This window comes from Uranotaenia lowii, chromosome 1 (genome assembly GCF_029784155.1).
Source record: "Uranotaenia lowii strain MFRU-FL chromosome 1, ASM2978415v1, whole genome shotgun sequence".
Lineage (NCBI taxonomy): Eukaryota > Metazoa > Arthropoda > Insecta > Diptera > Culicidae > Uranotaenia > Uranotaenia lowii.
Window position 1 is genome coordinate 142,079,549 of NC_073691.1, and position 15,414 is coordinate 142,094,962.

Below are 15,414 nucleotides of genomic sequence, written 5' to 3' on the forward strand. Positions count from 1 at the left end.
GCTTTCGAGAAAAACGCGTTTGAAGTTTCTGCTCTTGCTTTCTTGCAGTATTAGATAAAAGGAGGAGATAAAGGCCTATAATTTCTACAGTTTTGCTTCAATTGACTTGAAAATTTCACACAACATTCTTAAAATGTTTTACAATAAGAAAATAAAAAAAAAATGATTTTTTAAATGTGTTAGACTCTACCCCCCCCCCCCCTCCCCCCCTAAAATACTTTGGAGCGACTCGAGCTATGTACACGTTTTTGATGTTAAATCGCAATACTTTTTTTTGCTGTGATACTTAACCAGTCAAACGGTAAAACACAAAAGCTCGCAGACTTTCAGTTGTAAAAGGGCAAGTGCAAACAGGGTGTAAGTGCAGTTGCAAGCAAAACAATATTAGTGGTATATAACAGTTCAAAAGAAAGAGGTTCAAATAAAAAAGATTTAACAGGATTAGCTCATACACCCATAGATGAGGTAGCAAGAATCCAATGCCTATTTAGCAAATCTCTGTGCCGAAAATGTGCTGAAATGTGCACTGTGCCGTAGACGGTATGTTTGAAAAACCATTACTGGCATAATGACTCGAGTTCCCAACCAAAATGATGCAAGCGAAACAAGAAAAACATTTTGTGGGATTTCCTTCCTATTGGATAATTCATCCCAGAAATAAGAAAAAAACACGGTGCCGTAGGGAGAGCCGAACTTACATCACCAACTACATCGTCTTACCAACGCCGACATCTTAACTAGTGTACTATTTGAGTTTCATGCAGGGCGAGGGATATTTGTCATAGGCTTTCTGCCAACGATCAATCACAATAAAAATGCTCAGCGGTTTGGGTGTAGGAACTAGTCTATCAACAAGTGATTTTGTGTTGAAAAAAATCTGTATTAATCTGTATCAAGGTTTGAAAATCTGTATCTGTATCTTATCTGTATTGGCATTGAAAAATCTGTATAATACAGAAAAATCTGTATCTGACATCGCTGCTTATGGGCAGCAGCAAACGTATTTCAGATTCCCGATCCAAAACAACAAGAGAACTCCAGATTTCCGCCTTCAAACCAACCATATCGCCTAAGTTATTCAAATGTTTCTATTATTCTACCGGTCGGACTTTTGAAAAAACCCTTTATTTTCTTTCAGGGCCACGGTATTTTACTTTCGGCGTCTCGGCCATGAGACCAACATCATCGATTACAATAAATGCGTTTTATAAAAAAATATATTTAGAAAACGGAAAAAAACAATTGATTTTTCCCACCTAGTCTAATTACTTTTCATATTTCAAATCTACAATTTTCTACATTTAGAGGGAATAGCCGTTATGGTTAAAAAAGCCTTTTGATTGGAAAGATGATTGGATTGATCGAATTTTGGGGTCAGAACCAAACAACCATATTTATGTTATAGTGGGCGCGTAATTAAACTGATATATCTATAGTTTCTTTTGCGTGAGTTGATCAATTTCAAACAAATTCTAGAGATAAATAGGGTAACAGGGTAGTGCTATTTTTGTTTTCCTCAGTTTATGAGTTGAGTTTTTGGGACCATGCTTTCAACGGTGAGAGATACTAATATTTCAAAACTAGCTACCAGATTTCATTTTTATCGGCACGCAACATTTTACTTGATTCGATCGCCAATAACAACAGAGCGCGGTGCTGCATTTCTCTTTATGTTTTGCTCTTGATATGGGGATTTGCATTCCAATGTCCCGCCACCAGTCGTTGCACATATTCGGACCGAATCTGCGTCTAAAGGAATGCATAAAAAGTATCCGAAACCTACCTTCAGAGATCTGCTGCTACGCCCAACAGCAGCTAGTGTTGAACTTGACTTTTACTTGCTGGCTACTCGCGGCTGGGTGTGTGCCGCGAAAAGGGAAATTCTTCAGTCAGACCGTCAGTTGACTCAGTCTGTGATTCTTCACTTCGTTGGGCTAGGAACTGCAGCCGATGAAGCCAGATGAAGACGACACCGATGATCGGTGAACCATTCACTCCCAGGAGGGGTCCAGGCTGTGATGGAGAGCAGGAGACTTCAATTTGTCAAGCGACGAACCTGTTCCCACTTTTCTCGGTCAACTTGTTTTCTTCTTGCCGCACACGGGGTCTCTTTAAGGTATGTGTCTCGGATTTAAACTGCTTTTCGATTTCTTCGGGACCCTGCTTGTTGATCGGTCGGTTAAAAATCTCGATCAGGTTCGAATCTGATGGTGAAGCTGGGAGAGAAAGGGGAAGGCTTTCACTGATTTTCTCGGCTCTCCTCAGTTGGACAAGTTTGTCATCGACACTTCCTGTTTCGTTTTCACTTTCGTTTTCAAGTACTCGCGGTAGGTCACACTGGGAGGTTTTTTTCCTCTTTCAAATTCGTTTACTTAATTATCCCAATTGCATCAATGAATGCCGCCTATCAGTGCACAAAATACGCCGCACAGTGTCTTAATGCTGCCCAAATTGCCACTTTACGATCAATTATCGAGTATGCGATTTCACCTTCGGTATCGCACCTTTCTCGAATCACGTTTCGGGGGATTAATTTTGGAAAACTTATCTTAAATTCATCAGCCCCAGGCAGAAGACGCGGTCCAAAATATCGACACAAACACACACTCCTGCTTCCTTTAAACCAACTGAGAGTGTGACGGTTCGTTGATTTTCTGGACAGTTATCAACCTACCAACTGACACACATCAACGCGCCACATGTATCGCGTATTTCGCTCTTCAAAATACAAAACATGCACTGCCTCACAATTTCATATCGCCAACAGAGTCAACCTCTTGCGCGGCCTTTTTTTGCTTTCTTTCTGGCTGCGTTGTCCAACACTCAAATGTCCTAGACGCCACGCGCAAGGGCAAAGAGATGGGGGGAAACTTTCTTTCACCCTCCGCGGCAACACTCGCTTGTCCACTCCCCGTTCACTAGCTGGCGTTGCTCGAAAAATTCTCCTCACCAAACCACCGCGAGAGCCAACGAAACCGCAAAGAAATTTCCAAAGAGTTACTTTTAATTTCCTCGCATCACCGAATCACCAAGATCACAACCTTTTTCCAGGCATCAACTCCTTCGACGGCAGACAAAAGGTGGCAGAGAGCAAGTCTGACGGAATGTGCTCTTCCGCCACGAATTGAAAAAAAAACCCGGCGAGTTTTCTCCTTCGAAATGTCACAGACCACTAAGAGCCAAACGCGTCCAATCCGATCGACGGTATCAAACGGAATGATGGTGTGCACGCCTGAAAGTAATTTTCGACGTATCTGGTGTGAAGATTTTGAGTAAACTTTCAGCCCCCCTATCGGTCACTCGGTAATGGCTTGAGGCCCTAAAGAAAGAAAGTTTTTTCCTCCCCAACGCAAGCCAAGATTGACAACAAGTGGCACTCAGCTCTCGCCGGAAGATGATGCTGAGTTGCTGAGATGATTTCGACCGAACATTCATTCGTTGTTTTTCTTACTCTTGTCTCTCCCACTTCATTGGGGATGAAGTTTGTGGAACTTGAGTTCATTTTCGGACACACATTGATAGTGTAAGTTTTTTTTCTATTTTAAATTGTATGCGCCTAAATTGAAAGATCGATCATAATCAATGCGGCAATTTGAATTGAGACGATTCACCCCATTATGTAACGCAAAATTGTGAATTTGCCACGGAGTATTGCAGATGACTCATGAGTGGATTCCCCTAAACACCAAATTCATGATTATTTCGAGAGTTGATTTTGCACACATAGACGAGAAGAAAATGAGAAGGCCCAAGATCTGTTGATTCACAAAATAAACTAATTTTGTGAGCACGATCCAACTGGGTTGAGTTGTTAATAGTTTCAGTGAAACGTAAAACTCACGATTAGACAATTCGCTCATTGACGATCGGGAACTAGCAATCGCTAATGTAGAGTATAGCTTGTTGAGGTGTACAGGTTATTATATCCCAGTTATCCACTGGGACCATAACCTATTGAGTTGTATAGGTTATGGCATTACCACTGCACTGGGTCCATAACCTATTGGAATTTCTAGAGTCTTCGAAATCAAAAACGCTCTGTATTTCTTTTCAAAAGCGAATACAGGCGCTTTAACATAGGTCATTGACTTGAAATGGCAGTGCACAAGAATATCAGATTCAATATTAAACCAATAAAAGATCCATTGAAAGTTTTTTGAAAGCTGAAAGTGAAAATTTCGCTATTTTTCCGATTTTGAGATCTTTGTATACAAAATATGTCATTTTATACCGCTTGAGGACTTCAGAAAAATGTTATAAAACTCTTTACAAAATCGCTTCATGAAATTTGTTATACGTACCTACTATATCACAATTACTATTTATAAAATAATGTCAATTGACTTGTTAAGTTTTTTGTACAAACCTTGAGTTTTTCGGTTGAATATTTTCAATTGACTTTATCTAGTATAACTTAATCCGCTACTTGAGAGTGAATATCTCAATTGTATACATTGTATAACCAACTTATTTGTTTGATTTGTTTTCTCCGTCCAAACGTGAAATCAATATGAGGCAAAGAATTGAATTGCACTTATGACACATTCCACGCGCTTGTACCGCTCAAAAGTGATTTTTATCCGTTCGCGTATAAAAAAATCTCAAAATTGTCTATAATTTTGATAATTCAAAACACACAAAACCAACGGAAAAAAGAGAAAAAAGTTTTTTTACACATGTTTTAGATGATTTTGAAAATCAGTTTTTTTGTTGAAAAAAGTGGTGGTTTTGACAACTTTTACAAAATGATTAATTTTAATATATGGATGATTTTTTTTTTTGAAAATATTTTTAGTATGTTCAGGAGCCAAAAAACACGGCTTCATTTTGTAGAAAAAAAAGAATTTGTTTATATCCAATGTAGTTGGTTTGAAAAGCGAACAAAAACAGTCGCAAATGAATGAATTCACGTCACAAAAAAGGGAACTTTTTAATTTTACGAGAAAACTATGACATTTTTTGAAAAAAAAAAAAAAATATTTTCTTTGAAAATGATAAGACAATTCTAAAACTCTAAAATTTATAGAAATCGGTTGGAATCTAGCTGAGTTACAACAACGCGAATGAGTGAATTCACGTCACAAAATTTGAATTTCTGTTAAATTTTATATGAAAAATGTGCTCTGAAAGCTGTTTTGACCCTCCAGATGGTCGGATTTTTACAAATTGAGCATAATTTATTTGAATTTTTTAATTAGTTCATTACTTTCAAATAAAAATACAAAAATATTGAAAAAAAATATTTTTTTGGTGGATCTTTTAATGAAGACAGTAGTAATTTTAACATATAATCCCTCAATATGTTGCTATTCAAGTGCCAATCAAAATAAGGAAAAAGATAAGTGCAGACACTGAAAATTTATGATTGTAAAAGTCAGAACAACAAAATATCGTTTTTGAAAGTCTACATAAAATTTGAAGACTTCGAAGAATGGTTCAGTATAACCACAGTATAACTTTATATTTCGTGACGTGAATTCAGTCAGCTACCCTGTTCTGTTTGAGCTGAGTGAATTCACGTCACAACTTCAAATAAGCATAACTTTGTTCGTTGTTGTTCAATCGAGAAGTTTCGTACATCACATTGTGGGTAATTGTTTTCTTTACAACTCATTCGAAGACACCGATGTTCTTTTTCCACAGAGGGAACAGGAAATCAAAGATGTATGTACTAAAGTCCGAAATGATTAATTCTAGCGTGAATTCACGTCACAAAAGTAATTAATCACAACAAAAACAACTTAAATTTTTCAATGACCAAATTATATCCATTTTGAAGAAAATTCAATTTGCGACCGTTTGCTACAATTTTTTCCATTTTCATGTAAATTGGTTAACTTCTAGAATGATAACAGTGCAGAAAAGTCCGGAAAAGCGATTTCACGTCACGGTGGAATGTGTCTTATGAGTTTCCAAAAACGATCTTATTCAGTTAGAACAAACTTACATAAAAAGTTAAAAATTAAAATAGAACAATTTAAAAAATCATTTCATCCAGCAGCAAACAATTAGTTTTAAAATATCTCTTTATAAATATTCTTCGAGGTTTGATGGAAGTATCTTTACTCTGAAAGGTCGTTTTTGAAAACACATTTGTGTATCAGGAATAAGAATTAAGAAAACAAGCTGGTTTTAAAAAATATAAACACCACTTTTTACTTTTTATCACTGCCTCAAAGTTAGAAATAGGAGTTTCCTTAAGAAAAATCTAGGAGCATAGGAGGTGTAGGAAAACTAGATCGCAACATTCACCAAAATGGATCCTGATCTACATAACCTTTCCCCTACTAACACAACCCTTTCCTTGGATATTGAAATATAGATTCGCAGACGTATAGACGGTTGGTGATATTGACTTACCTTTGTTTCTAAATTTTTCAAAATTAGTTTTTGGAATATAAAGGTACAAAAGGTTGTTGATTGATCCTAGGAAGTATCCTACTAACAATCCTTGCTTCATTCCTCATTGACTACTAGGACGTGGCCTGCGCCGTTATTGATCATTTTCAAAGGGAGAGCATGAGTATTGTGCATTGTGAATGAACTGCTAGCCCCAAGCATTCTTTTGGCCCTTGCACAAAGCTGATGGCCTCGATCAATCACAGAGTAGCAACCATTGGCGAGGTAGAACTTGTTCTGCTTAGCCACGCCAGCGATCATGGAATTTGAAGTTCGTAAGTTGAGCAAAGTATAGTCAAATATGTTATCTGAAGTTTTAAATGAATGATCATGTCAGCACTTCAAGTTTTATGATTTAAGGTGGATATGAGTAGTCAACTAAGCTAAGCTAAGCTAAGCAAATCTTTGCGTTGAAGTCGCCCAAATAGATTTGAATGTCACCCTTCGGAATTTTTTTAACCACGCTGTTCAGTTGACTGTGAAACTGCTTTTTCTCCTGCAAATCGGCAACGTCAGTTAGCGCATAACACTGGACCATTCTAACTCGAGTTCTAAATCTGGCTACGATTATTCTTTCGTTTACCGGTTCCCATCTTATGAGGGCTGTATTGGCCTGCGGGCTTAACAGGAAACCAACTTCTCGTTCTCGAGTAGCATGTTTTCCTCGTATGCCAGAGTGAAGCAGGACTTGCCCGGACTATGTTTTGTGTTCTCCAGTGTTAGGTCAACGAACTTCGCTCAGTCAAAATATCTCTAGTTTGAGGCGGCTAGCTTCTCTAGCAAGTTGAGCCAGCTTGCCTTGTTGGGCAAGGGTTAAAACGTTCCAAGTTCCAATTCGTGTCCGTGTTTCCATGCTTAAAGTCGTCGCCAAAGTTCCAAGTCGGTCATTTCTTTCGAATTCCGTAACAATTTAATAAATTGGGAGCAGTAGGTTGTTAGCCTAAGGTCCCTATCCCGCGATGGGGCTGCCATCTTGGATTTAGCTGGCTGGAGCCTAGACTGCCCCAAATTTGTATGGGAAATTCAAAACCTGTGAAATGTTATACGCTGCAGGCTAAAATTGATCCTAGGCCTAGTACTAGATCTCATGCCAAATTTAGGCCAGATCGGATCACGGGAAGGGGTCGCTCAACGAGCCTGAAGTTTGTATGGGATTTTGAGACATTTTGTTCGGGAGATACATGAAAAACCAGTTTTTCATCAATAACTTTGGTTCCCGTCGGCCGATTTCTTTCAAAAACGGGTTTTCTTAAAGCCTAAATTATGAAAAACATTTCATCCGAAAACTGCATATCGATAAGAGTTAAGACAAAAAAGTTATTAGGCTTCCAAAATGGGCTAACTTTTTTAAGGATGGTATTCATCACTGTAAATGAGTCGGGGCGGTCGAACTTGTTGACGCCTCATTAGCAGTGATGAATACCACCGTAAAAAAAGTTAGCCCATTTTGGAAGTCTAATAACTTTTTTGTCTTAACTCTTATCGATATGCAGTCTTCGGATGGAATGTTTTTCATAATTTAGGCTTTAAGAAAACCCGTTTTTGAAAGAAATCGGCCGACGGGAACCAAAGTTATTGATGAAAAACTGGTTTTTCATGTTTCTCCCGAACAAAATGTCTCAAAATCCCATACAAACTTCAGGCTCGTTGAGCGACCCCTTCCCGTGATCCGATCTGGCCCAAATTTGGCATGAGATCTTGTACTAGGCCTAGGATCAATTTTAGCCTGCAGCGCATAACTTTTTCGAAAGTCGGGTCATTTGGGGCACTCTACTGGAGCCGCATTTCATAAATTGCAATATAAATTGCTGGAAACCTTCAGCAAACTCAATTGCTTTAAATCCAGCAATTCAAGTTGCTGGAAACCAGCCATCTGAATTGCTGGAAATCAGTTCTTTTTTCAAAAAATAAGCGAAATTTTTTGAATTCTAAATTAGATTTTAAATTTAAATTTAAATATTAAACCCTCATGGTTGTCATGAATAGTTTATTCAAATTTAAAAAATAATAGTAAAATAATATCCACCAGTGGGTTGACCGCTTTCCGCCAAGTCTTTGTTCATCATGCTCCATTTGAAATAAAAAAAATCTTAGTTTCTTTAAAGAAATACTTTATTGTAGAGAATAATGAGATGAAAAAAATAGAACAAACCTATTTGAAAAACCAAAGGATTGAGCATTTGAACAGACTTGTTCTGAGTCACGACACATAGGGGAGGAGCGGGCTATATGCGCCTATTAAGCAGAACACTGATTTAATCAAATATCACATCGAATATGTGTACAAAAACTATATACATGTGTGCAGGCATCTGTTTTCTATTCATTGGAGTAATTTTTATGTTAAAATTTTCTTCTGTTCCCAAGAAAACGATTTTATTATAAGTGTCATCACTTGAGCTGGACTATGACGTATTTGCATTTTGTGAAACGAATCTGGATTCATCAATAGGAGACCGAATGATCTTTCCTGACGCATTTTCAGTTTACCGCTGCGACCGCTCACCTACTAATTCCGATAAAACTTCTAAAGGTGGAGTTCTGATTGCTGTAAATAATCGCTTTACGAGCACTTTGATCAATCAATCGAGTAGTAATGAAGAGGTTACAGTTAAATTAGTTGTCGACAAAATTGAAATTTTTGTATGTTGCGTCTACATACCTCCGGCCTCCGGTTGTGAAAGATATTCTTCCCATACTGCTAGCATAGAAACTTTGTTAAGGACTGTATCACCCGAAAGCAAAGTCATTATAATTGGAGATTTTAATCTGAAGAATACCACTTGGTATCGAGAAAGTGACTCTGAACTGTATCTTCTGCCTTCTAACGTTCGTCTACCTGAAGAAACGATTCTTGTTGACGACATGACTGCCTGCGAACTGCGGCAAGTTTGCGGAATCGCTAATCAAAACAGTCGATTTCTCGATCTCTTATTTACAAACGATGAAGAGAACTGTCAAGTTGAGGAAATTTCTCCATTGATACAGAACGAGGCGCATCATAAAGCAATGGGGATAAACGTCAGTATAGAAATACTTCAGTACGCAGGTGTCCCACCAACCCAGGAACACAAAGAAAAAATTGACATGAAGCATTATGACGAGGTTGCTGTTTCTCGAGCATTGTTAGAAGTTGATTGGAATACAATTTTTATATCGGAAGACGCTTACAACTTTGAAATCGCTAACTCAACTGTGCGAAATATGCTGGATTTCTTAACCCACAGGTGATCCACAACTTCGCACAGCTCGCATTTGAACTGGGCGCTTTGGATCAACACAATTTTTTCACCGGATGTGTAGATATGAGTGAAGAAACATTGCACGAAATTTGAAGAAAATCGGTTCGCTAGGTTTTGCTTGGCAGGTCAAAAGCTGCAAAAAAGTAGGATTTTTTTCGAATTTAAATCAAGTCTTAATTTTTGTTCAATAACTTATAGTTTTTATAATTTCCTTAAAATAAAATTACTGACGTGCAGAAGGCTGCTTATGCAAGCAGAATCAAATGATGGTTTACTTAGATTGCAACTAAAACATATAAATTTTTGAGTAAGTAAAGTGGATCACTGGTGATACACTGGGAACAAAACGTACTTTTCTTCTTGTGAAGCTTCTTATCGATACTCAAGAAAATCATTTCGTCAACAAAAAAATTCGCTTCAGGATAGTTATTTCATCTGCTCAAATGACCACATGTCTCGAAATGTTTGTAAAAGTTCGTGATTTTCTCGAACAACTGCATGTTTTGTTTTCCTTGCGCAAAGTGTCATGGCGGCCATTGTTCAAGGCAAAAATGAAAATTTCAAATATTTCAATAAATAGACTATCGAGGGATGCGTATACAAAAGAAGTTTTTTATCAAATAGGATCGTTTTAGTTTGTGATCAATGAAGTGATGAAATTCCATGTTTTTTTGCAATTATTTCCTGTTTTGCATTTGCACCCTATGTGTTGTTATCTTCCCAATGGAGCACATATGATCCACCTCAAAACTCAAATTTATCAAATGGATCATTAAAGTAGGCTTAAATTATGCATTTTTTGTTCTAGAACTTTAGCTGTAAATCAATATTTCTATTTTTAAAACGTGAAAAACCTCGTGGGAAGGAAAGGGTTAAGCAGGTTTGGAGTATTCGACAACATTTGCGAAAAAATGTTGCATACAATTCAAAAAAAGCCTTATCGTTGGATGATGCCTCTGAACTTTTTGCTGAATTCTTCCGCAGTGTGTATACTTCGGATTCTTTAAGAACAAGTCAGGAATCTTTTCTGCCAGCCGAAACTTTTCCTGATCTTACAATTTCAATAACAGATGTGCGACGTAAAATTTCAATGCTCGACGAATCCAAAGGATGTGGCCCAGACGGAATCCCGAACTCACTCCTTAAAAAATGCGTGAATGCGCTCGAAGAGCCCCTACTGTTTCTTTTTACTGCCTCGATTCATGAAGGACGTTTTCCTAAGTTCTGGAAGATTTCACATATAGTGCCCATACACAAGAGCGGTTCTAGGATCTCCGTCGAAAACTACCGTGGTGTAGCAATCCTTTCAGCTATACCCAAGCTTTTCGAAAGCATTGTCTATGACCAGATGTACCCATGGATAGAAACAAAAATTTCAGATGTTCAACATGGCTTCCTTAAAAGGCGGTCAACCGTCACGAATTTAACGGAGTTTGTCTCAAGAGTCTCACAATGGATGATGGAAAATCTACAAGTCGATGCTCTATACACCGACATGTCGAAAGCTTTCGATGTTATCAACATAGACGCACTTCTGTCGGCGCTGTGCAAAAATGGAATAAGCGGCACTTGCCTACAATGGATTCGCTCATACTTAATCGAAAGAACGCAATACGTTAAGCTGGAGAACGTGAGATCCAGGACTTACTCGGTAAACAGTGGTGTACCACAAGGGAGTCACTTGGGACCCCTTTTTTTCACCACTGTTATGAACGAGTTTCCTGGAGTGCTGTCTGATGTGTTCGTGCTTGTGTATGCCGATGATTTAAAGATGTTTCTGCCAATTCGTCACCCAAAAGATTGCATGACTCTGCAAAATGCTCTATACCGGTTTACGGAATGCTGCAGCAGATTTGGATTAAAAGTCAACGACTCTAAATGCAATGTGGTTACTTTTTCTCGGAAAATGAGCAACATCATGTACGAATGCCGCCTGGGAACTGATTTGATTGTTGCACGGCAAGCTTCAATATAAGATTTGGGAGTTGAGTTGGACTCAGAGCTAAACTTTTCGAAGCACATAGAAAAAGTGGTAACAAAGGCTAATTCAATGTTCGGAATGGTTAGCAGAATTAGTCAAGAGTTGAGTGATCCCTATACGATTGTGTCAATTTACGTCGGATTGGTTCGGACCGCAATGGAGTACGCGAGTATTGTTTGGCGTCCATACTATAACATTCATATCAACAGACTAGAGAGAGTTCAAAAGAAGTTCCTGAGATACGCCTTGAGAAACCTTGGATGGCAAGCAGAAATGCCGGAGTATCAAGTGTTGTGCATGCTGGTAGGATTGGACTCCCTGGAAACCCGCAGAAAATCGATTGACGCACTGTTTTTAAAAGATCTGACCAGTGGAAGATATTATTCACCGTATTTATCATCTCAAATATGTTATAACGAAGGCCGCAGTAGTTTGCGTAGCGTAAGGCCATTCCAGTTAGCTAATCGGATTCAAAATTATGCTAGGAATGAGCCTATGTACCGAATCATGACACTTTATAATGCAAACGTTGATATTATTAAATTAAATATGGCCAGAGAACAAATTAGGATTAGAAGTAAGCAGTGTTAATTTAAATTAATTATTCGTGTTGTTCATACATAATATTAATTATACTCTAGATTAAGATAAAGGGCTGAAGCCTAGGATCTAAATAAATAAATAAATAAGTGTTGTCTAAAATGCCGAACCTCAAATCGTGCGGGCTAAATGCGCCTATTTATGTTTTGAACAAAATTTCTGTTTTTTGGGCAATATTTCTGTATAATTTCATTGAAACTACTAGAAAGTAATAATTTCCGTACGATAAAGCTGAAGTTTTATAAAAATCTATGTATATTATAATTTACTGAAATAAAACAAAATTTAGGGTTGCCATACTAAGGAGGCAGTTAATCCATGAGAAAAACTTTATTGAATCTGTTTTGGATCTTCAATTCTCTCTTAAGATGTTATTCAGAGCTTAGATTTGAAGGTTCAATGGTAAAAATCATTTATTTATTCTATTTAACCTGTTATTTTAGGATGGAGGCATTTTACAAACATGATGGGGGCATACAAAAACACTATATTATTCCACTATATAATCATTATTAAACCTCCACAGAAGCTGAAATATGTTTAATTTCTTAAGTTCATTTGAGTAAGAAACAAAAACCATCCTAGTTTTTGTTTCAAGCTTCTTTACGTATAATTTTTAAAAGTCGAAATATTACATCAAAATGTATCAAAACCTTGTACGATTTTTTTAAATTTTTTTGAGTTTGTAAATTCATAAAATTCTTTCTTGCCTTATGTTCTAAGCGTATCACCCTCAAAATGCATTGGTCAGATAAGCTGTCTAGTCAGCCATTTCATCAAACAGCCGTAGGGTCATTTAACCCGATAGGCCCATTTAGGAAACCTTTCCCCTATATACTTTTTGAAAGAAAGAGAGAAATAAATCTCTCTCTGACTAAAAACCTCGCCCGAGAGTAAAGGCGCCCGCACAATAGCCCGTCGGACGTCGCGTCGCGCCAGCGTCGCGTTGACATTTCATTTTGGGGATACCGTTTTCCGTTTGAGCCACCACAATGGTGCGTCGCGTCAGTGACAGCAATGTACTAAAACACTAAACTTGTTCTAAACAGCAGCGTTCTCCAGCGTCGACGTTTTTGTTTTGAAATAAATCAAAATTCCAGCGCGTCAGCAGGGTTAAGAATATTTTTTATGCTTTTTTGGTCAAAGTTTGACACAAATATACTCAAAAATATAATTATCGTCGTTTTTCTGTGTTTTGTAATGTTAGGCACCCCGAGTTTTGTCTTTAAAAAAAGCTGGAAAGCCTTGTCAGTGGACGCTGTATTGTGCTGCAAAAAATTCCCAGTGCGTCGCGTCAGCGTTTTAGTACTCAACGACAGCGTTGACAGCTGACGCGACGCGACGTCCGACGTGCTATTGTGCGAGGAATTTTCAATTCAACGGCTACGGGATTCTGGTAACGACTTTTGTCTCGGACGGATCTTTGAGCAAGTTTGCGTTCGGAAAATAACTCATAGTCGAAAAGTTAAATAAAGTTCACTACAATGGCGCAGTTGAGCCTCCGTGATAAGTGATTGGTGTAAACTAACAAATTTGACTTTTTTCAGCATAATCTTGGTGCCAAATTGAAATCGGTTCCAAGATCTTTGGTTACTGAGCGACTTGGTTCCGGACAATCCGGAGAACCATAGTGACGCCATCATCTCAAGTTTTGAGCAATTTGGTTCCGGAAGATCCGGAGAACCATAGTGACGCGAACAAGCTTGAGTGGGTTCCGGAAAATCCGGAGAGCCAAAGTAAAGCGACTTGGTTCCAGACTATCTGGAGAACCAAGGTGAAGCGATGATTTTTCGATTTTTTGCTATTTGGTTTCAGAAGATCCGGAGAACCAAAGGGGAACAACTTAGTTCTAGATCAATCAAAGTGAAGTAGCTTGATTCCGGAAAATCCGGAGAACTATATTGACGCTAACATTCTTTAGTTTTTTGAGCAGCTTGGTTCCAGAAGATTGGGAGAATCACAGTAAAGTGATGAATCTTCGATTTTCGCTATTGGGTTCCGGACTATCCGGATATTAATATTGACGCCAATAATTTTGAATAATTATTGAAGACTTGGTTATGGAAGAACCATAGTGACGTCAACACTATTGAGTTTATGAGCAACTTGCATTACACTGATCCGGAAAATCAATGTGAAGCTAAATATATACTTAAAATTTTGCTATTTTGTTCCTAGGTGGTTCCGGAAGATCTGGAGCACCATAGTTATACAAAAATATTGAATTCATTTCAATAACTTGGTTTTGAATGCGGAAGGTTCGAAAATCCAAGATATGACGAAGCTTATTCCATTTCAAAGCTTGGTGTCACCGAAATTCGAATTTTTAGAACGTCTTGGATTCCGGAAGATACGAAAAATCTAAGTAAGGAGTTGAATTACCTTGAGTTTTCGAACGACTTGGCTCCGGAAGGTCCAGAGAACCTGAGAGACGCCCAAATCTTTCATTTTGGCGATTCGGTTCGGATGATCCGGAGAACGATGACGAGGAATTTTCGATTTTTGCTAAATGGTTACGAAAAATCGGGAGAATCTTGATGATTCAAATTACAAAAAAAATTTCAGCGACTTTCAAGTCTTAAAAAAATTAACCTTTGGTCTAAAATGCTTCTTTGCTGAAATATGAAAAAAAAAAAATGAAATCAGATATCACCACCGTTGCAAACGATAAACAAGCAAGCGCGCAACAAAAAAAAAAGTTGCAAATAACTTGCTTCTTTTTTAGCAATGCAGATCAGTGCCGGAAAAAATCAGATAGACGGAGAATGTTTTGGCTTCCAGTGAAAATTTCGATTGCTGTACTTTTCCAACATTTTTTTTTTGCTGGAAATGGAGGCAAATATTTACTGTATAAGGACGATTTTTGAATCTGAATTCTCATAATTGGCTAACGTGCCGTTGTACTGAAGCGGAAATTGCGGATTCAAGTCCCCATGGTGAGCCGTTGTATCTTTTTCGGAAAATGCATGATATTTATGGCTAACTTTCTTTCTTTGTTTGATATCTCAAGTTTCTCTTATACTTTCCATCAACTTTGAAAATACGGCGTTCTATCCCACGGTGTGTTTTCTAGCTTGTTAATTTTTTTTACAAAAATATCATCAAAATTGAGTTTTTGTATTTTTTAAACGTGAACGTGTGAAACGTAATTCAGATTCCTGAATCGTTGTTATCGTTCAATTTGGTTCTAAA

At 37.8% G+C, this 15,414-nt stretch overlaps 1 protein-coding gene across 1 annotated transcript in view; it reads right to left on the reverse strand.

Moving 5' to 3' along the window:
• Window positions 1-3,224, reverse strand: part of LOC129740342 (uncharacterized) — a 166,265-nt gene extending 163,041 nt beyond the window's left edge. The window contains exon 1 of the mRNA XM_055731995.1: window positions 1,784-3,224. The gene's annotated coding sequence lies outside the window, so the exon portion shown is untranslated. The remainder of the gene's footprint in view (window positions 1-1,783) is intronic.
• Between the last annotated feature and the right edge of the window lie 12,190 nt (window positions 3,225-15,414).